This window comes from Cylas formicarius, unplaced genomic scaffold (genome assembly GCF_029955315.1).
Source record: "Cylas formicarius isolate icCylForm1 unplaced genomic scaffold, icCylForm1.1 PGA_scaffold_1__22_contigs__length_36826433, whole genome shotgun sequence".
In the NCBI taxonomy this organism is placed as follows: Eukaryota; Metazoa; Arthropoda; class Insecta; order Coleoptera; family Brentidae; genus Cylas; species Cylas formicarius.
This window is the reverse complement of record NW_026844264.1, coordinates 12,718,436-12,742,900: the sequence shown is the minus strand read 5'-3', so window position 1 is coordinate 12,742,900 and position 24,465 is coordinate 12,718,436. Positions and strand designations below refer to the sequence as shown.

Below are 24,465 nucleotides of genomic sequence, written 5' to 3'. Positions count from 1 at the left end.
ATCTCTTCGGTGTCCACAACACTATTTTCCGTTATCCCATTAAGTGTTAAAAGTCGACGATAGGCAACGACATGCAATAAAGCTTCCTCCTCACTATTAGAGCAAGAAAAACATCAACCACGGCCTCTGTCGCCACCGAGAGATCAACCATGTAAACGTCACGGTGTCACAACATTTGAACAGTCGTGAGTAATACTGTCATTTAAGCCGGGACGGGTCCTTCGGGAAATGATGTAAATATGTTTGTAAACAAAAGTTCGAAATTGATTAATGACGATCATGCTCGTAGTTACAACACACAACAAGAACGAGGCATTAGTGTCAGAGACTGTTTCTGATGATGCGGGTATATATGAACAATTTTAGATTGGTAATGTGTGTCTGATATGTTTGTGTTTTATTGTGTTTGATATTTAGATAAGTTAGTTGCCAACGTGCAAAATATTTTTTCTATTGCCGTAAGTCACTCGTTTATTAAACACTCGCTCCGCTTGTGTCAAATTGACTCGTTAGTCGAATGCCGTTTACCGCACTTGTTGCATAATATACTATTATTCTACCGAAATTTGTTATAAGCTATATAAACCAAATAATTTGTTTTCAAACTTGTTATATGGCCATATGACCTGCAGCGTTGCCCATAATTCCCTATGCCTATATCGCTTTCCCTTACTTCCGGAAAATAATATTTTTTACAGGCCTTTATTAAAGCATACTTTTTACGTAAATCAGATAGCTATTTTAAAATTTTTAAATATCACAACAAGCAAATGGTGAAGATACCAATATTGAAGATACCTTAACCAGGGCATAAAAATATTATAATACTAAATTATTTCCATGGATGTGTGGAAATGAGGATATAATTCATTAAACCTTCTACAGGTTTTGCTGTTTTAAATATCAATATTTGATGATTATTATTGATGACTTAAAAAATAAATTCAAATAAAAATATTAAAAAAATAGTGAACTTCTTAACAGTAATGTCAAATATGTAGGGTTACATTTAAAAAAAGAGGTTTGGCTAATATTAAAGTTTTATCAGAAATATGGGAAATCCTGTATAATCTACTATCAAAGTCACGTTGGTTATTCAAACAAAGGTATTAACTAGGTTACTTACGCAAAAAGATATTAGGCTTTAATAAAGCGGTGCTTTTCTGCACTAAAAAGTTAAGATTCATTTTTGCGGAAGTAAGGAAAAGAAACATAGGGGTGTTAACAAAAGATACTCAGAATTTTACATAAAACCAGAAAACGTGGTGTTCCATTTGAGGATATCATGTCGTCCTCCGTTTTGAGTTGAATTGGCACAGTGTCGCAAATACATTACAGAGTCTCTGAAAAAAACTGAGTTGTGACTATTTCAACACTACTTGCCAAGTGAGTTTTTCTTTATTCATTTTTTTAAAATTAATTAATAATTTAATTTTTTATTGTATATTGACGTTAGTCACGACAAACCCGTGACGCGTAGAAAGGTTTTAGAATTTGCCACACGGGCCTGAATACGACCCTGGGCGCAAAACAGTGCAACATAAATCACCATATTAAGTTTATAAAGTTCTCTCACTGAAAAATTTCGGCTCCTACGCGCGCTCGTTTACAATAATTAGCGCGCCTGATTTATGAAAGTTAAGTCTTAAAATAATGTCTCAGTCTGGAAACACTGGGGCGAAAGCGAACAACAAAAACTTCGCATTAGACTTGCAGGTATTTCGCGCGCAGATGTTTATAACAAAACGAGTTTTCCCGTGACGCCGAGACGTGTCAAATACGCGTTTAACGTTTTTTTTATTACAGATAACGAAAAACTTTATCGGTACCCTACGTTAAACCTCTAGTGCAACAAAGATATACAGAGACTATTGAAATCAAAGAGGGGGGCGAAAATTGAAACGCTTTTGTCAAATTGTTAACATATTTTCGCATTGCGATGTACTATCATTGCCTAGTAATCACAATAGCTGCAAGTAACAGTTGAATGTATATTTTAGCATACGTGAAGAAAACGTAGTAGATACATGTGATTAGTACTTGAACTACGAAAAGTTTATGAAAAGTTACAAAAAAGTATTGCACGGTAGACATTCAAGATTTATTACTCATCTTATTCACAAATGTAAAGCAAAATTTGAAAAAGGAAATAGTATTTTTAAAAATTAAGGAATCCCTGTATTCAGTAATACAATAGGGAACTTTATTTTTTATGTCTTTAATACATTTGTTTATGTATAGATATAACGCATACCAAATATCAAAACTCAAAACTCAATATTTAAGTTACAATAAAAAAAATGAAATTGTGACACCCGGCTATTCCTTTTAAACGTCACTAAACGCGAGGGAATGATAATAATAATAATAATAAATTTCCTTTATTGTTGTATGTTGTTGTTGTACTAAACAGCAAGTTATAATTACATTGATAAATTAAATATAGTATAGTATAATAGATAAATGTGATAGTAATATGGAACAATAGAAGTAATTAAAAGTAAAAATAAAAAGAATAACATCGAAAATGAAATTATTTGAGAAGTTCGCAGTTTCAACCTGAAATATTTTTTAAAGAATTTAATTGAATGTGATTTTACTGAATCGGGTATACTATCAAAAATTACAACACCGTTATAAGAAAATGATCTGCGGAACAAAAATAAACGATATCGTAGGAGCGAGAGTCTGTAGCGGTGCCTTAAAGTCACTGATTGAACAATACGAAACTGTAATTTAACTCGTAAGTAGGACGGATTGGATGTGCTAATTATTTGGAAACATATAGACGCCAAAAAGTACTTGAAAGTATTGTCAATTTTTAGCCAATTAAGTTCCTGGATTTTTTGGGAAAACCTATCAAATTTATGCAACGTCGAAAATAAATCTGCAACAGCTGTTTGGAATTTTTTGCAATCTATATTTATTAATACTATCAAGACATGGGTAACAGAGGACTAAACCATAATCGAAAGGACAAGTGATTGAGCTAAAAGTTTGCGCAAACTAAAATTAAGGACGGTTCTATGCCTGTATAAAATAAGACTTTTTCGCCAACAAAGATACATATTCCACGAATCCAAGTCTACAACCAAATATAACACCAATGTTTTTATTACAATTTACAATATTGAAACGTTCAGAGTTAATTAATAAATACATTTGTTCAATGTTAGGTTTAGGAGAAAAGAACATTACATTGCATTTTCTAGCATTGAGTTGCAGATTATGTCTAGAAGAATATATAAATAAATTATGCAAATCCAAATTGATATAAATTGAGGCAATATCAAATAATTTAGGATCGAAGCAGTAAAATAACTGAGTATCATCAGCAAAGAATAATATAGGTCCAATGACAGAACCTTGCGGTACACCTGATGAAACAGGGAGAAACTCAGAACTTACATTATCAAGGGTAACTCTCTGATATGTTAACTATGTAGTTTTCAAAAAATCGAGTCGAAACATCATCGAAGCAGTAGTAAGCCAATTTCGCGCACATAAGTTTATGGTCAAGCCGATCAAAGGCTTTAGAGTAAACTAAAGAACTAATAATGTGATCGTTGATGCGTAAAAGTAGACTAACGAAATCCAGATTGACTGTAAGTGATAATATGATTAGAAATAACATAAATCATAAATTTGTATAAGGTTGATAAGGATGGATGAATACTAATTGGACGATGGTCTGAGAACTGTTATTTTTTGCCAATGGTGTAATCAAAGCAAACTTCCAAATACTAGGAAAATAGGAAAATAGCCTACTTCCAAACAGCAATCAATAATATGTGTAACGTATGGCGCGGTAATATGGAGAGTCATGTGAAGCATTCTAGCAGGTACACAATCAACACCATCAGAATTTGACTTAAAGTTTGAAATAATGGCTTTAATTGTGTTTAAATGCAAATGATATATTCGAGTTGAACTTTTTATAGAAAGAAGCGGTTTCGGGGCAATTGCCAATATTGCTAAAAACTGAAATAAAATAATGATTAATATAACTGTGATTTTTTAAGTTAGGTGGTATTTGCAAAGTCGGTCGATTAGAAATTTTAAACATATTTAAAGTCTTATATATCCATTTAGAATATGCCGATTTTTCTTTACGTATTGCACTTGTAACAACATTCCTTATGTTTTTTATAAGCAATGTAGTCAGCGATTGATTTGGATTTTACAACAAACTATCTCTCATTTTCATCTTTTTAAGAATAGTATGTGTTAACCAAGGAGCATATGTTTTGGTGATCTTAGAAACGACAAAAGGAGCATGTTTATCAAACAATGAACTTATAAAGAAATTGAACATATCTATTTTCTGATCAATATAATTTTCGATCGATACGGCGACATGTTATTTATAGTGTTATTCTCAGATTATAGGCCGAGAATGATATTATTTACGTTTATTTTTGGCTCGTGTAAATGTGTGTTTGTATTTTATCTATACCCGTTTGTATTTGTGCTTAGCGTGCCTTAGGTACACGATAATGGTGGAAGCAACACAAAACAATATTACAAATCGTGCCATCGTATTTGAGTACGACCCGTAAAACGCCAGATAAACTTTTTATTCGTCTACCAGAAAATAAAAGCCGTTGTTTTTTGTTAACATTATGTTCAGGTGACTCTTTGGCATTAACCATACAAACATTTTTAACTCTTCGAACTTGCACCTACCCTATTACATAGGAATGACTTTCTGATCTATGTAAAATAAAGAACACTTTAAGTTATCAAGTTTAAAATCAGTATTTAGGTTTCCACTCATTTAAAAAAAAAATCCTTTTTGTTTTTTTTGCTGAATAATTTACATTTTATTTTATATACCATTTGAATTTTAAAAACTAAAAAAACTTTAAAACCGCGAACCTCACCAAAACAAAAACTTTCGGTATTTTGTATAGTTTTGTATATAACTTTCTTTTTGATACTTAACACAAGATAACAAAAGCAAGCGACAGGATCAAGACTAAAATTAAATTCATTAAAACCACCAAGATGAATGCGTTGTTGTTTTCAAAGAGGATTTAAATTTTACAATTTTTAATTGCTTAAATTTGTTACATAGAACTACGAAATTTTTTTTTTTGTGAACTGTAGTATAAACTTACTTTTATAAGAAATATTTTTCAAATTAATTTAATTTGAAATTAAAGCGTTTTTCTTTGGTACTAAGAACACAAAAAAGTAATTAGTTTATATAGCAAAAATAAAAATTATACATTTCACTAAAAATTGGCATTTTCAGTTAAACAAATACTAGGATTACTAGGTCCTACACTCCACAAAAAGAATTTTAATAAAAAGCTATATACGATTGGAAATTTATAATGAAGTGGATAAAATAAAAAGAGAATAAAAAATATGATTTTGGGGTATTTATTGCAAATATATATTGACTGATTAACCGTTTGCCGAGGCCACAAAGTGTAAACAAACATTTTCTAACTTTTTTTAATGTAGCCCAAAATACTATGAAGTTTATCTTTCACTTCTGCGGTCACATGGAATAAGTTCTTGTGTAACTAATACTTACCGGCATTATGTTATTTTAGTCATTTGTCTAAATTTATATCAAAATTTACTATAACTTAAATTGTTGAAGAAGTTTATTAACGTGTTGCATACTATACGTCTACGAACATTAGTATTTAGGTATATCTGCAAAACAGCACGGATACATTCACTGAGTGACGTGACATGACATAATTCGATGTTTTAGAATAGGGAGTAGAATTTTTTTTAGTAATTCATTTCTAAAGTATAATTTACAGAAAATAAAAAACCAACTATTGCAAGGAAATATTTAAGCAGTAACAGTAAACCAACTCTGGCATAAAAATTATCTGCAGATATATGCAGATAATTTTTGTGAAAATTAGATATCCACGAAAAAAAAAAAAAACAATTAGGTTAGACAATTGATGTATATATGCATCTTTTCCGGTTAGCTGCTCGTCCATTCAAAAGAGGCAGATGCGAATCGAAATATTGGCTATGACTGGACAAAAGCGGGGAAAACCTAACAACTACAAAAAGTTAAACCAAATCTTGTTTTGGGAGCTATATAATATGGGAATTGAAAATCGAAGAAGCGGCGGCCATATGGTTCTACCGATTGGAACCGCCGAGCCGAACTGGTCTTCGCCAATTTCGGAACCGGTTCTATAATTTCAGAATGTGTCGTGGTTTTTGAGCCTTTTAACGTCGCTGAACAAAGAACGTACAACCTGAATCGATGAAAATTCGCCGCAAGGAAAAAATATAGCTGGATAAAATTAATAAAATATTTCGAGTTAGATTAAATCACGGAGCATTTGCTGTTCTATATACTCACAATCACTCAGTCAAAGAGAAATTCACTGAGTCCTTTTTTTTGAAAACAACAAATTTCCATCACATTTTGAAAATTATTTAAAATTGTCCTCCAAAATTAGCAGTTTTATCGGAAGTGAAGTGGATATTCCACTCCTGGATCAACCACGACATTTATGGTATCCTCTCAGGCACACAAACCTAACAACAGAGACAGTAATACCTGTAACATTTTAATTTTCTTCTGCTTTCCATCTTCCTAATTCTCAATGAAAGTTGTCTACCATCAACGCTACCTGTAATACATTTATTTAGCGTGATATTTTTATTTTATATTCTTAATTTTAAGAATTAGTTTCTCATATCATGAATTTGATACTACCTATCGTGCAGATGTTATCAGGTAATGTCAAATACTGTTTTCTTTGCTATCTCTTAAAAACTTAAGTTAATTCAAGAGCCTTGCAACAAATAGCAGTCTAGTTAGATAGCTTAAGGTTGTATATAATTATATATTTTTCATTTTTAAAGACGCCTTCTGTTAATATTAAACAACAACCTGATGCTGAGCTCTCTTTAGGTGTGGATCGTCGCCGTATTTAGGGGACCTTTAAGGATCATGTAACCTAAATTTTCCACAACTTTATTTTCAACGAAAGTTGAGCTATCTGTGCTGTATATTTTATTATCAGTTTTAATGGTTTGTTATTCATTTCTTGATTTGTTATTTCGTTCAGTTATTTGACAAATTAGGTCTCGCATACCTCTATCCGTTTTTGCTTTGCTTCTTGCTTCGCTAACATTTTCTTTCAGCAAATATTTAGCATCATGACATGTCTAGATCCTCAGACTAAAATTTTATTATTGAATAGATCGTCTTTCGCCCTGAATATTTTACGAAATAGAATCATACCAAAAATTCGGTATCCATTCTTGTATCGTTAACTTTTTCTTTCAACAAGTATTTGGAACCATTACATTTCTATAACGTCAAACTCAACTCACAAGATTTTAATACTAAATGACACCTTTTTCACCTTGAACTTTCTACGACATGGAATCAAACACTGCTATTTTTTAGATTATTTGCCACCATGTCATCCGTGGACCGTCAGACTAAGATTTTAGTACTGAACGACACTTCTTTCTAGAAATTTCTAGACTTTTTCCTTCGGAACCGGTTCTATATACTCACATCGTTGTGTTATCCATTCTTGTTTCGTTAATTCTTTCTTTTACCATATCTTTGGAAATTAAAAGTAACGCCTTCATAGATCATTATCACTATTATTAACGTTGTAACAAAAAGAGGATCGCTGAACTGCAATCGATGACTTAGTGCCGTAGACTTTAGCAAATCGGAGTAGGCGCAAAAATTGGATATTTTTGCAGCCGAATATGGGCAAGCCTGGACCCGAGTTCGCGCCTTATTATTTTGAGCATGCCCCGGCCGACGTGTATTAATTACTATACAGACAATGTCATAAATTATATATACTTCACGTACCACTATATTAAATACAAAGTTGCAGCGTGCTAAATCGGCATGCCTTTTTAGTTGACTTGTCTATCTTAATACATGACATCAAAGGCATAGATCGTATGATTGATTTGGCATTCGGCTTATATCGCATCTCCACCATTGCGCACACGTATAATTTATCTAAGCGTGTAACATTCTGGTTTTTGATTCTTTGCGTTGCATCGGATTTTAGCGAAACGATTTATGCAAATTACCCGCGATACGTCTGGTTTGCTTATTCTGTGAAAAGAACGAGGCTAGTTTAGAAATACGCGCGTATTTAGTTCGAAATTTAAATAATTTAAATACGTAATATGAATGTAAAATCCTTGCGTACAAAGTTTTACAAGACCGACATTTTAATACAGAGCCGCCGCAACCTTTCAACGCCCGCGCTGCCAAACGAATTTCTATGGGAAACAGGACTCTCCCAAAAAAAAAAACAAAAACTGTGAGGGCCCGGGAGGCAGCTTCGTAGTTTCAATTTAACCTTTGTCTTTCGTCGTCCTCATCCGATTTAGGAATTCTGCATCGTTGCCATGTTTGATGGCGTATATTCCTAAACGATACTTTTTATCATGTGTATTCATTAATTGATTTTGATTAATTGAAAAAAACTTGCGCGTTTTTCTAATTGCCATGAATTTTTCGCGGTCTAAACTTCAACTGAATTCAATTAATTTCAAATCGAAAATTCTGACATTCGGCCGACTAACTTTTTCGTTCTTGTTAAATGTAAATGTTTTCCAATTCCTTTCCGTTAAAATCGCTAATATAAATTAATTTTAAGAATAATATTTTGTCTTATTTTACGTGGTCAGATTGTGATATTTTTTTCACCCATGTCTTTATCATTTTAAAATTTATTAAATATTAGGGGAAATTTTCCAATAACTTCATCGAGAGCGTTTTTATAGAGGTCCATATGTAAACTTGTTGGCACTGGTGATTTGGTACAATGTACACTCTGTCCCATTTTGCTACTTTGCTACTTTTTTGTAGAACAAAAGATGACATTACCAAAATTGTTATGACTTGCTTAGTTTTCAAAATTCAGGGTGATTCAGGGTACCTCGGGTATCCTTTGAAATGTCGGAAAGTTGAAAAGCGCATCCGATATAATTTTTACGTAGTCAGTTTTGTTCTAAACGGTTTCGTCTTAAAAAAAATCTTCTTTTATATAAATTATATTTAATAAATTCTTTTTCCGAGGCCTGTAGCGAAATTTAAAAAAATCATTTTTGTAAGGTAATTTACATAAATAACCCGATATTGTTATACGTTTTTGCGAAGTTCATAGCAAGCGGAATCAAACTGGCCTATAAGATATAGGGTGTATTCCATTAAAAAAACAAACTTTTTTTGTTTTTTTCAAAAGACGAAACCATTAAAAAAAAACTGAACTACGTTACTGAATTCTCCCCCTGTTTTAGAGTGTCCTACATAATAGGGGGATCTCATCACATTTCTTATCCCACATTTTATGCGTATGAGATTTCTTTATTAAGTAATCTCTAATACACCGTAAACCTCTATATAACTTATTACTTTGGTCTCTTGTAGTTAGACATTTGTCGTACTTTTTTTTCAGCTTTTCCTATCACTAATCATTTTGATTCCCTTTAAACTTTCCCGTGCTACCTTTGTCACCTCGCTTATAACCGTCTTTGTGCATTGAAGATTCTTAAAGGTGCGCCTATAATTTCGTTTGTCATCTTTCTAGCTACTCTTAGTAGTGTATAGGAAACGTGCGGACTCGTCATTAGAACTTTTTTTGGTTAGTTAATACTTGTTACAATGGAATTTATTAAATCGCTGAGTGAGAGAAATTGTGAGGTTAAGTGGTAGCATGAAATCTCTATCTAGTTCATTACTGGATGTCGTAAATTGACCCAGGAATATTGCTGGTCAGTTTTGAAATCCGTGTCAAAAGCCGCGTCAAGATCAAAATTTTGTAGCTAGGACATACGGATCATTTTTGATCACTATATGTGACTATCACTGTACGTGACGTAACTGCAATCATTCATCAATAAGCTTTCACTAACCATCTCATGTTTAAAAATTTCCTATTTGTCTATTTTTCGTTCTTACAAAATAAATCATGAATGTTTATTTCTTTTAAAAAATTCGAATAATACTACTTGGTTATCCATGGAAATATTAATCACACTGGTATTGGTTTCAAACAGGTAACGCTACAACTATATTTAATTTAGTAAATTCTTCCCAGTTCTAAATGAAAATCAGAAGTAAACAAAATAGCTTGGTTATCGGTGGAACCACGCTTTTACCAATGATTAACTAAGAGTTTTATCATTTTTTTAATATTCCGTGGTCTGATACGTACCAATATTGAATCTAGCCTATCCCAGATATTCACTCTTCGACTTTGATTTTATCCTTGACCTGACGATAACAGGAGAAGTTCTGTTAAGAAGGCGCTGTTGGAAATCTTAAATTTTCCAATGTGGAATTTGTCCATAGGGGTATATTGAGTAAGTCTTGGGCAGCAGATTTTAGTTGACAGGAGCTCGAAAACTCCAAACGGCATGGTTGGTAAGTTTCCTGGTTGTTGGCGACTACATGTTGGAGTTGCCCTGTTGGAGTAGTCTTCACTTCGTAAGTAGTTACACGCAGGAGCCAGCCAATCATCAGACGGGAAAGCTTTTACCGAGGACAGGTTGAGTACCTCGGAGTTTGGAGTGAGATAGTGAAATTTTTTCTTGTGATCTCCCGATTTGACTAAATTAACAAATTGGTACTATCGGTTTATGAAATATTTTAAATTACTTGAAGAAGGAAGGAAGTACCTGATTTACCTGCGGAAAATACAAAAATAAATAATACCATCTGATTTCTAGAGTGTTTTGGTTATCGACTTGCTTAAAGGTATTGGATCTAACGAATTGAGAGACTCGTGTTCTAACAACTCCTGAGCCAGCACGTAGCAAACTAAAGAAAATATAAACTGTAAAACAAAAACAGCTCGTGCGATACAAATCGCACGAAATTTTGTGTAATTTCTGCGATCTTTGCGTTTGACACTGAACACAGCAGTACAATTTTATTATTCTTAGTTTTATAAAACACGCAGCCTGTATACATATACGTTTCTTTAAAATCGTCCCACGACGAACGCCTTTTTTAAAGCAATTACGTTTAATTAACCGTAATTGTTACTTTCTGTTATCAAAATTACGTATAATTTTGTTCTATGCGGAGGTGTAAAGGCTAAACACTCATTCAAAACGCATATACATATACGTAACATCGGTTAATTACGCTGATAAATGCGAAATGGATTTCGTAGATAAGAAAAGGGCGTTCGCGACAGTTGGGGCGACATGCAATAGCGATAAACAGACAGAAATTATTTAAGATAAGAGAAGTTTATGAGCTATTTATAAGGTACTCGGCATGCACCCTAAGTTATTGAGTCAATTTTACAATAACATTGACCGCCATAATTTAAAAACAATTAGCAAAAGAGGATTGTGAATTTACAATATTTACTAAATATTCTCAATCTCAAAATATTTTGTAAAATCTTTGAGGTCGGTACATCCTGTTTTTTTACAAGGTATTTTTACAGAAAATTTTGGTCGAAGGAAACGAGGTAAACAGCTTAAATTTTATATAAAAAAAAACTAGGAAAAAGTTTTAAAGTTTGCCAGGTTTTGTTGCTGACAATATTTGATCTACTTTACTATGCGAAACCGAATACTTCTTTAAGGATAAGTGAGACACCGTTGAATATGGAACTTGAATATTTTTTTTATTCCTTTAATAATATTTTTTAATAATAATTTAATTTAATAATAATTTTTTATACCTTTAATAATAATGTATAGAAATAACGCATATCAAAACTTAAAACCCCATATTTAAGTAGCAATAACGTGGGGGACTGATCATGACGTCATACCGCTGCTTTTCGATCGATTCTGCGACATGTGTTATGCTCAGGTTCTAGGCCGAGAATAAAATTATTTACCGTTGGTTCGTGTACAGTGCCTTTTTATTTAAATCTACACCTTGTGCTTAGTGTGCTTTATGTACATGATAATAATGGAAGCGACACAAAAACAATACTACAAGTCGTGCTATAGTGTTTGAGTACAACCCGAAAAACGCGAGATAAACTTTTTATTTGTCTACCAGAAAATAAAAGCCGTCGTTTTTAGTTAACATAATGTTCAAAAAATCTTTTGTTTTTTTTGTTAAATCATTTTCTTTTTTTTTTTTTGATATAGCAATAGAATTTTAAAAACTAGAAAACTTTACGATGATTACAATATTACATTAGTTTAACACTAGTGGCTAAATATTCTATTAACATACCTTTCAGGTTTAACACCGCGAACCTCAGAAGAAAAATCTTTCAGTGTTTTGTATGTAAGATGTCACCATAAACATAAATTATATCAGATTGATCTTTCAAAAAATCGGCTTGGGTCATTTTCAAAACTTTCTTTTTGATACTAAACACAAAATAACAAAAGCGAGCGACAGGAACAAGACTAAAATTTAAATTAAAACCACTAAGACGAACGCGTTGTCGTTCTCTGATGGCTTCTCTATGCTACCGTCCGGTTGGCGCACAATCTTACGTCACATGCCAAAGAGAATTCAAATTTTACAATTTTTAATTGCTTATATTTGTTATATAGAACTACGAAACATTTTTTTTGTGAACTGTGGTTCTTTTAATAGTATAAACTTACTTTTATAATCAATATTTTTCAAATTAAAAATGTTGTTCAATTTCCCTATTGTCGAACATGCGAATACAAGGTACGCGCATTTTTAATTGGTGACAAGCTACAAGGCAAGCTTAGTTTCGGTATAGATATTATTTCCTTAACAAAGCTCACGAGATAATACCCGGCATTGATATTACAAATTCCAGCAGCCGTTGAATGATTTGTATTCCAAAGCACTCAGGGTTTGTGTAAACGCTACTAAACCAACAATGTTCCTACACCGTTTACATTTATTATTTAAAGGCGGCCTTCCGAGGGTTATTATTGTGATTTAAGGCACTAACCAGTAAGATAAATGGTCGAGGTGTCACCGAAATGTGTATACCTCGAAACCAGTAGACAACGTTAGACATTCATTATGGAATTTCATTCCCGTACATGTCAGTAGAAAGGCATTGGTATACCGGGTGTTTTTTAACTGCGTCATCAAACATCAGGAGGTTATTGTTATCCAAGATGTATTTTAACAAATCTCCGATATTTCGACGTGAGGTTGATATTCCAGTATTTCAAAAAGAAAAAATCATATAAACAACTGTCAGTAAGAGCTTAGTTTTCGATACACACGGTGTTCCAAATTCGAAGAAAAAGAAAAACTAATACTCTAAAATAACCAGTTATGCACGAATCTAGCTTGCGGAAATTTGTTGTACTTCAGTTACAAGTTTGGGAGCGATCAGATGCTTTCAATAGATGTTAGCCAGGGATTTTATTTGACGTTTGTCATTCTGACGGTCACGTCACATGACACTCAGTGAACTTCTTAGTGGTGTTTTGCAAAAACGAATCCAAAAAATAATGGTCGCAGAAAAAATATGCACTATTCTATTATACCCAGTTTCTTAATGCGAGAGAGCAACAAAATGAAATTTTTTAATGAAAGTATTCAAAACAGGGTGGACTTAAAGGTTATACCGTAAAGTTAGTTGCAGTTAAGTTGCAATGATAGTTTTTTTTTCTTTTCAATTATTAATTATTCTAAGATAAAGTAAATAAAAACTTATATAGAAGTAAGAATAATATGAAAATAGATAAATTGTACTAAATATTATTGAAAACAAAATCTTCTATTTAACTTCATTTGTAAATTTTAGTTAGATGGACTATAGTCGTAGTTTTCTATTTCAATCACATGTTCGACGCACTTACTCCATTTTTTATAACCCATTTTATTCCCTCTTGGTGTTATGCCTTCCCAGAAATCCATTCCTCTACGTCCATACCAAGTCTACGAGGCTTCATTCACAGTGATATGGCGGAAGGAGCTTAACTTTGACTACCTTTTCCTGAGGGTGAACATCCTTCGATGAAAGCTTGCTTCGCGCTTTTCTTCTTATCCAGATATTAAATATTTCGTCGTCGCTAAGAGATTTATTTTTCTGTTTTCCACAATTTTTTCTTACTCATGGGTGGCATAAAATCATACTTTTTCATTCCAAACATTATTTTGTCGAAGGTACTTATTTATTTTTTCAAGTGAACCGAGTGTATTATTCTTCTGATGGCAGTCTTTTCATCCTCACTGGCTACAGTTTCTCTTCTTCCTGTACTTCTCTTTGATCACCTGATATGTCTACGTTCACATTCGTGCACAAGTCGGTATATTGATCACTCCAACTCAATTTTCTCATTTTTAGGAAGCGCGGTTCTTCTAATCCGTTTTTGAGAAACAAGTTTTAAAACTTTAGCCATTTGTCTGTCCGCCTACCTGTCACTCTCTCTCTCTCTCTCTCTCTCTCCACAGGTGTGAAATACAGCTACTACTAAATGTTCAATAATGATTAATCTCTGGCATTAAGAAAACAATATTAAGTAAGAAAATGATTTTTATATTTTCGAGAGAGACGATCCTGGACGAACCCCCCACCCCCTATTCCCTTAACTCATGTAAAAATAAAACCACAATTTTTTTAAAATTAAAAGAAAAAGTGTATAGTTTTTTTTATGTTATAGATATTCAAAATATATACGAATTAAATTTTAATGCCTAATGATTTTTTAAAGCTACCTATTGTTTAAAAGAATACTTATTTTGACCACCTATTGCTTTTGGAGCAACATCATTTTTTAAAAGGAGTTTGTAAAACTTCAAACAACTTAAATTCCCATTGCACCTTGCAAACATGCCTGAACTCCAAAAGTTGTATATAATTGAAAATACTCTTTCTTCTTTTGCATTAGTACCGGGTGGGCAGAGTGAAAACTCAACTATCAAAGATATGTTTTTAAGCCCCAGTTGCTTTTTTCTTCAATTATCAAAAAATTCAAGTCATCGGACACGAACATTGGCATCGTAAGCTTGCCAATTTTCAAAATTTTCATTGGTTACAAATTCCTTTATTCAAGATATTTCGTCAAATCGTTCATGTTCATTTAATAGAGTTCCATTTTACAATAAAATAGTGGAATTGCGCCGTTGCGAATGTTTATAAATTTTCTGCGAGATAAAATATAACTATATTGAAAAATCCGGGACAATCCTGAACCTGTACAGACCAATTCTGTACGGTTGGCCAGCTTGTATTTTCACGCGAAAACGGAGTCTCACACAAGCAAAAGCAGCGAGAATCTACTCCAAATTTAATAATTTCGAAAATAGTGTTTATTTTTGGAAGAACTGTTGGCGTGCCAGTCTGCCTTACTTAAGAGTAAAATGTTTTGAACATAGTTAGCCTGAAAAATTCCCGACGTCTAATTTCTTGAATCCCCCCGCCTAAATTTCATAAAAAATTTAATTAACATTTAAAAAAAATAAACTATTTTTTTCCTAGAACTTCAACATTTTTTTCCTTAAAAATATTTGAGGAATGTCCATTTGAAACACCGGCCACGCTATATATAACGACAAAACTTATCGCGAAAACAAATGTTAATCGCCCAATAATTAAAAATGAAAACTCACACCGCCGTGTAAGCGGAAGCGTTTTAATACCGCCGGGATATTCTGAAACGAAAATCCCTGCGAAAAGGAATGGGGTAGGCTACCCTTTACTCCTAAACGGGCTTATATCGGTCGCCTCATAAGACCCGCTAATAATGGACGAGAACAACACAGCGGGGCACTTCGCGAGGCACAAATTGCTGCAATTGCATTAACCGGGCGGCGGCGGCGGCGGCGGCAGTAAATCTCGGGACCCGAAAGGTCATTCGGCTGGCGGATAGACATTTTGCTAGTCTCGCAGCTGGCATTTTGACACATACGCGTGGTGCCGTATTGCAGTATGTCGGACGTAGAATTCTACCGGTCGCGTGTGTGCATTTTATATGTATCCAGCCGGTACGTACTAGATTGGGAGAGTTCGCGCCAATTTACATTTTTTTTTGCCATATACAGAAAAAATCAGAAAGTTTTAAAAGTGCGTTTTGTTTTAAACAAAAATAAGTACCAAGTTTTAAAAAGTATCTAATCTTTGTTATATATAAAAACTATATATATAAAATTACTACACATAATTCTTTTTCTAGAAGTTTGCCTATAAAGCAGAAACATCAAGCTAGACTACTAGTTCAAGAGCCTGGTAGTAATGGCTGCTTGCAAATCCTTTTTCTATTCTCGAGATGGGCGAGGCTACATGTGAGGCACGCACATTTGTTGAATTTGCCAAGTCTGCTGGTTTCTTGTCTCGCGATGATTGTAATTACATTAATTATATATTTAATTAACTGTTGCGCTCAAAAGTCACATTTTCCCAAGAATTGGAAAATTGCAAACGTTATACCGTTGCCTAAAATTAACAATCCAGCTGAGTTTTGCCACTTGCGTTCCATTTGAATATTAGCGATACTTTCGAAAATTCTCCAGAAAGTAAGCCTCCTATGTATATGTTAAACTCTGCCTGACAGTGTAGATGACAATGTTAAAACACGGGATAGGAACAATGCTACGCTTCAAGTTATGCTTGAATATGCTAAAGCATTTGATATGATTCATCATGGTACCTTAATAACAATCCGTCGAAGAGAGTCACTAGTATCGTCAGTCTCACAGGGACGAAATTACTGACCCCCTTGTATACAGTATATACAGTTTTAATTTCGTGAATTGTATTCTCAGTATTGTAAATATCCTTTCGACGCTGACGGTATCCAGATTTATACCTGTTAAATTCCGACCTTTTAAAAATTTGTTCGAATTAATCTATCCAAGTCTGTTGCCAGTTATTCTATAATGATAATGTTCTAGATGAGCCAACCAAACGTATAAAGTCTTATTGGAAACACGGTTTTATTTAAAAACTCTTGTAAAAATTTAGGTCTTACTATTGTTTGATTGGATAATTAAATCACAATGTCGACCGTATCTATTACTTCATTTCAAAAACAAAGGAAGCGTAATTTTATGTCCGCATTCATTTGGATGGTCAAAATAAAACGTATCTCTCCCCTTCCATTTCTTAGCATTTCTTGTTTCTCTCTTTTCTTCCTATTTCTAATTCTTGCAATTAATTGAGGTTCTACAAAGCTTGAACCTACAAAAGGAATACGTCTGTGATAATTATGCAAAAAATCTAGGGCATATAGTTTTAAGGCCTGTTGGGCAAATTCTGTTAAGAATATAGAAAAAGCAGAACAATCGTATATCCATATTTAGAACAGTCGATGATAGCGAAGTGATACTGATACATTATGTGAATAATTTTAAGTAATTTAAGTAGGTAATAAAAATAATTTGTAATTTTATTTTAGATTTAAACATAAATACACACTTAAATAAATAAATATTGTTTAGTATCTTTCGGAACAAAACCGCAAATAATTAAATTCTAAGCAAAGTACGGACCTGTTCGGCCATATTTCATTCTTACAGCTTGCCCGGGTCATTCCTTAATTCGTATCAGTTAGTCACTTTCTTATATCTATGAACAGACTTTACATGTTTGAGACGCCACATGCTTACTTGAAATTTCATAAGAACCAGAAGATGGCGCTTGGAGGAGAAGCAACAAAAATTTTGAAATAAAAAAGAGTTGGGATACAGGTTGAAACTATACTTCCTACCTTTCAGCTTTGAAACAACGGCCCCTTGGAGAAATGAAGCAAAATTGTTTGCAAAAGCAATTTAGGGACCACTTCTGGGTTTAAAAGATTTTTTTTTTATTTGTGACGTGTCCGATTTGCGTGTTTTGCTTTTGTGTTCGATATTTACAAAAACATAATATTTACATTATAATCTTATTTGATATGGTTTTCTGTTAAACTAAAGAATCGTGATGGTAACTAAGTAGTTGAAGACACTTTACAACTTTACTACAATGGTTATAGTTCTATTTTTTATTGTCTTTTTATAGGGGTCTAAAGAACTGAAATTTGACTTCAATTTCGGTTTTATTAGACAATATTTTTTGAACGAAATAGTTCAAATTTTTTCAAAAGGCTGGGTTCAGAAAACAAAAATCCTAGGTGCGTACAAAGTCTTAAACACCTACAAGACTGAATGAAGTCTTTCACGGCACAGGCGATGCGACGTTGCCATCGCATAATCCGATCGAAATTACCAATTATCCAGCGACAAATCCGAACAGAAACGGATTTTATTAAACTGGATAAGGAAAGGTTGGAATTGGTTTATCAACCTTTATATCCGACTGTGTTGACATACCTCAGATTTTTTTTAAAGCGCAATTCTACAATGAATACGAAACTGAATTTTAAACAACCAAATTTTTTAAAGATTTAAAACACCAACAAAATTATTAAATAAACTCTGTATAAATTGCAAATAAATTTCAGAAAACTTGCCAAAACCCGAAAACTAGTTTTTTTCAATATGTGGATTTCTTAAGATTTCAGTATTTATGTATACACGGGCTCTCAATTTAACCTGAAAAACTAAGTACATTTTTCAAATAACAAATACACTATCACAATTATAGAGCATGCATGATAATATAATATTGAAAATCAAAAAAGGCAAATGACTTGTACCTATGTCTATAACTGAGTAAATTCTTTATACGTCTGAAAATGCAATAAAATATAGGCTGTTGCTTTTAAAATTCCCAAGTTGGCGGTGTGGCAACGTTCTATTTGTGAAAATATTTCTAAAATATGGTTTATAAACGGAGAAGTTCCCCTTTTTATTTCTCCATATTTTTGACTCTCATCGTAAATAACTCGATATATTACCATACACAAATACATCAACATCCAAGGTGTCACAAAAATTGAATAGTGTTTATGGCCAAAATAACGGTTTAAAGGAAAAAACACAAAAAATTATTATAGATATATATTTTTTTGAAATACCTTATCTCAATAAGTACAAGGAAACAAAAAGTTAAATACAAAAAGTGTTTATTTAGTATGTAGTATAGTTTCAATTTTCGTGATAGCATTTCTAACCACTTTTTATTTTTGCAGGATATCCACGGCACAAAAGAACTAATAAAATTGTAGCCTGGACAGAAGTACACAGTTTTTATTTGACATTTAGTTGTCAGCAACTTCTTTTACAAATAAATAAAAACATGGTTTTCTGCAGTGTTAAAGACCGTTTAGTTCTTCATGAATGTTACATAAGAAATAGTTAGAGTCCAGTGTTAGAATTAAGAGAATAAAGGTCGTTGTATCCTGCATCTTTGCAAGACGGGTACCCACGAAACATATTGTTTCATGAATTGTTCGTGATCGTGGACGTGGAGTGGTAACCAATAATCAAAAACGCAGTCCAAAACTTGTCCTGATTATTCATAGTATTCCATTAAAAAAATAAGTTGGTTCCAACGCAACAGTCTGTATACCTGAAAATTATATAAATAAAATATATACTTTGGGTCAAACACGTTTTGTATTTAACTTTTTTCCTCTATATCGTACTTATAGAGATAAGGTATAGGAGCACCTTCACCCTGTACGTATTTAACTTATTTAATTGTTGTGTCATTGCGATTCTATTTTACATCGCGTTATTTGTTGTTTGCTATTATTTATTATTATGACGTATCTAAATAACATGCGAATTCATGCTCAATCTAGGCGAACCGTTCTTGTTCATTGCAACTATTTTAGGTACAATATTAAGTCGCTAAATTAAGGGTATTTACTAATTACTTTAAATTCAAATAATTACAGAGAAGACTTCAACAGTAATTGGGTTCAACTCCGATTCTTTTTTAGTCAAAAATCGTTATATTCCGAGTTATTTTCAAATGCACTTTGTTAACATACCCCACAAAGATTTTTTTCATTTTGAAAACGCACTTCTACAATTATTTTCAATTTGAATTTTAAACATCTAATACTTTTAAAGGGTTAAAATACCATCAACACATTTTTAAAAACTGTACAAATTGCAGCACAAACTGAATAAATTCAAGAAAACTGACCAAAAACCTAAATCGGTTCAATGAAATAAATAAATAAATAAAATGAAATAAAAATAAACATTCCAAACACCCAAAATGCAATATGGGAAAATATATATATTATAAAATATTATATTTAACAAAATTAAGTACATTTTTCAAATAACAAATATCACTATCATAGAGTATGCTAATAAAATATTAAAATTCAGAAAAGACAAAAGTGACTTGTGTGTGTCACTTCATGGATATTGCATAGCATCCCAATCTGTAATAAAATATAGGATTTTCAGTTTAAAGTTTCAAAGTTATCATTAGTGGTTATATCAAATATAATCAATCAATATCCAAAGAACAAAAGCCCAACAAATATAATAGATACAATTTTTTTAAATCATTTTTAAAACAATGCTAAAATATTAAATAAAAGTAAAACACATGTATTTTCCTAATGTATTTTAATTTCCTTCATTGTTGTTTCCATGCTTTTCTATTATTCATAAAAATACTATAAACAAAATATATACTTAGGGTTCAACACTTTCTGTATTTAACTATTTTTCCTTAGTGCCCTACTAATTGATATAAGGTATAGGAGCATCTTAAATATGCCACCCTGTACGTATTTAACTTGCTTAATTGTCGTGTCCATGCTATTCTATATTCGGTCGAGTTATTTATTGTTCCCTATTATTTATTATTATGACGCACCTAAATTACATGGGAATTCGTGCCAAGTCTAGGTGAACCGTTTATTTTCATTACAAATATTTTAATCACGATCACAAGTTGCTAAATTGGTAAATTAAGCCTATTTATTAATTACTTTAAATTCAAATAATTACAGAGGAGATTTTTCATCAGTAATTACGTTCAACGTTTTAATCAAAAATCGTTACTTTCCCAATTATAGTCACACACCAGCATCGCAAATAATTAACCACAAAACTCATTACTAACCTATCCCCCGCAATATTTCACCGCATACCTACTACGAAAAATCAACTTGTATCTTCTATGACAGGTAGAGATACACCACACGTAAATAATAGAACAGCCCAAATTCTTTTGTAAAGAGAAACATTGAATGGAACGAGGGATTTTATAATTGGCGGTATTATGACACTCATTCCGGAGATACGAAGCCCGTTCCAAAACCGGCGCGTGCGCGCACGCCGGAGAAACGGCGTTCAGCATTTTGGTTTATTTACTTAACTACTCTGTTAAAGACAACATTATCTCCTGAAATCCCGTCACGACAAGTAATAATGGCCGGAATCATACAGCAAGGCCTTTATACCAGACAAAGGGCGTGACAATTCTATTGAGCCACGCGCGTAACCTTAGGCCCTCGTCTATAACCTACAAGCGATAACAAAAGGAACATTTTTTACCTGCACAGGGCTTGCGGAAATCCGGAGATGCACAGATGGTAAGGAACGGCACAACAACAGTTTTGTCACACAGCACACAATTAGCGGGACACATAAACAAATTAAAATTACTAAAATTAAAGTTTACTAAGCGAGCAACGTCGCACCGCCGATAAAGCAAGCAGCTGACAGAAAAGTCGGACATTCGTGGGACCGGTTCGGCAATGTACGGAATTCCTCGTGCCGTGGGAGTTAAAGCGAGAACAGCGTTCGCGACGGAGCGCGGAATTCGAAACGAGTTATTTATTGATTGCGCGGAATTTTATTTTAGAAATCGAATTGGTACGGGTTATTTTTTTTAATAAATCCTTCTCGTTTAGTCCGCCGAGTGGCCTTTGGCATGAATATTTTTTTATACTCGCTTTGACTGGAAATAATATAAAATTAATGATAAATTTTGCCATTTTTATGACAACTAAATCGTCTTATACGAAGCGAAACGATCCAAATTGCTTTGGCACATTTTTGATGTTTTATATGATTCCGTTTGCGTCATATTTTTAAAAGGAAAATGCTAGGAATGTAATTTCGCGTCCATGTTACAAATTTGTGTGTATATTATTAAAAGTAATCTTAACAATGTCGCAACTTTATTAAATTTGAGCGTATTCTTACCAGATTTTGATTGTGCTAGTGGCACCATTTCTATAAGTACCGTAAAAAATAATTTGATAAGTTTTTTTTAGCTGGTTTATACGTAATGTCGTCTAATTTTTAGGAGAAAATGACTATCAAAAAATAACTTTATATGGCATCAGAAGATACCGCAAAAGGGCCTGAAATATTTTTTATAATTATTTCTGAAATTAAGATACTCAAATTAAATTTTGACCACGAATACTTTTGGTTGGTAATATCTATGAAACAGTTATAGGTACTGTGGTTCAAAATAAGAAAATAGTAGTAATTTTCATACGTGAGGGCAAACTACTTCAAGAATATAATAAATTTGATAATTCAATCAAGAGGCAGTTGTCTAAATTTCATTAAGCCATATTAAACCATTGGTTGTCATTTTACTTTTTTTAAGGAAGGATTTTCTATAAGTATTTAGTTTTTAAAAATATATAAGTACTCATTTACAAATGGTGCTTCGAAAGTGGTGTTTCAAAAAATGCTCATCTAATGTCTAGTATAAATAAAGATCTGTTCAAAAACGCCTCCTTCAGAAGACATAAAAATTTAGACCACAAACACCTTTGATTGGATCATAAAGATTACTGCTGACAAAATTTTAATATATTGTGCCCCAAGCATTTGGAGTATGAAGATATTTTTATTTTTTTGAGCAAAACTGTTAAATTCTTGTATAAAGGAAAAAAGGTTTTGGATCGTTTGAGGTTTTAGCAAGTAATGCTGATTAAATTAATAAATTATTTTTTGTAGCTATAAAAGCAACTAATATTTTATTTACCCTAGAAATTGGCTTAGCCTTTTTTAAAACACACTGTATTCAAATAGATTTGTTTGATAGAAAATAAAGTAAAAAAAAACCATTGGGTCTTGGACATTAATGATTTTTCCTTTATTTTATAACTGTGTGTAACTATTTGTACTCTTAGTTATAGGAATTGTTGAATTCATGGTATTCACAGATTTGTTAATATTCTACGTATTTAAAGTTGTTAGTTGGCCGTTGACGGTTATTAATCGTTTTAATTAACGCATAACGAACACTGACACTGGCCCACATGTTAAGAGCTTTATTAATAAAGTTATCAAATGACCTTGTTGTTGGTATCCACAGGATGTTTCAGAATAAACTACTGATCATTAAGAGTGTAAATCACTAAGAGATTTTAAATAGAAAATTTCAAATAAGCACAAAAGTTCTACATTTTCTTTACAAAACTTTTGTCGATATTTTTGAAATTTGGCCCTTTGAGCAATTATATATGGGTTAGATGGTTGTAGGAAAACTGTGCTCGCGATACTCCATTTTCTTAAATTAAAACTAATAATCTTTATTTGCTTTCTGATTAAAAAAGAATCAATATAGTATTATATTTTACGAATTTTTAAATTTCTTACCATATATTTAAGTAGGTATTCGCTACTTTGCTTCTTTTAGTTACTTTTGTAAGTTTCAATTAAATTGTAATATAAAAAATGCTGCAAGATCGTATTTCAGAAAATAAACATAATGTAGGTGGGACGAAGATGAAACATTTTGTAAAGGAGTCTAACAAAGCGTCATTTATTTAAAAAGATTTTCTCAATTTCAAGACGGTCCTAACTCAGTACCGAGATGTTGCAACTTTGTTCCATTTTTTTCGGGCCCGCCTCGTATCACTGACACTGGAATATATTGAACAATGGCTTTTACTTTTTGAATCCGCATTGTATTTTCTTTCACTTTTGCGAGAAAGGTTATTTTATCCGATCTCGCGTCAAAACCGTTAAGCTCGTTCCTAGAGCTGACATTTGGTTGTTTATATTTATAGATGCAATTATGCCAACGCCTGCAAGTAGTCAGTCGGCAAGGTCACATTTAATAACGAATTGATTGATAGGATAACACAATTTACTTTCTGCATAAATAAGGTCAATGTCCTAGCTGTAGTAACGCCTCACCTGGATACCGGAACACACCCCGTCTCAGTTATAATCATCTGTTAATGACTAGACGTTGTTTGCGGCTGGCCAATCCCATATAATTTAGACCCCGCTGTTGTTGACTATGAAAATATTGGAAGTAGGGGTTGCCCCATTCTCTTAATACCCAAACATCGAAATTAAGAACCGAAAATGGCGTCGACCATCTTGCGTAACTTAATTAAATTGTTCTGAAGATGTTCTTAAAGGAACCTTAGTTTGTTCCGTTCGTTTTGGCTCTCCGCTATGCGTTCCATTTTACAGGGAGAATATGTAATTGCTATTTTGCAAACAAAAAGCCTATAAATCAAGTGGTCTATTTCGGTTTCTTTTCGGAGTATTTCCAGATAAACAAGTTCTCAAATTTATACCATAACGCTCATAAATCTTTTCTTTCGAATACAATAAAATCTGCGCTGTCATGACATGACACAATGGAAATCGCGATGGCGTTCTGGCGTGGTGTACTAGCCGGGTCAAATTCATACGGCTCATCAAAAGCAGCAAATTATTTAGACATT

At 32.7% G+C, this 24,465-nt stretch overlaps 1 protein-coding gene across 6 annotated transcripts in view; it reads right to left on the bottom strand.

The window, feature by feature from the left end:
• The window catches only part of LOC132697015 (muscleblind-like protein 2a), a 471,687-nt gene that overhangs the window by 421,170 nt on the left and 26,052 nt on the right, over nucleotides 1-24,465 (bottom strand). For 2 of the 6 annotated variants that reach the window (XM_060662253.1, XM_060662247.1), the window contains exon 1: nucleotides 21,311-21,505. The exons of 1 other annotated variant lie outside the window; for it this stretch is intronic. The gene's annotated coding sequence lies outside the window, so the exon portion shown is untranslated. Of the gene's footprint in view, nucleotides 1-21,310; nucleotides 21,506-24,465 lie in introns of those variants that run through there. 3 more of the 6 variants (XM_060662255.1, XM_060662256.1, XM_060662257.1) reach the window with 2 other exon arrangements.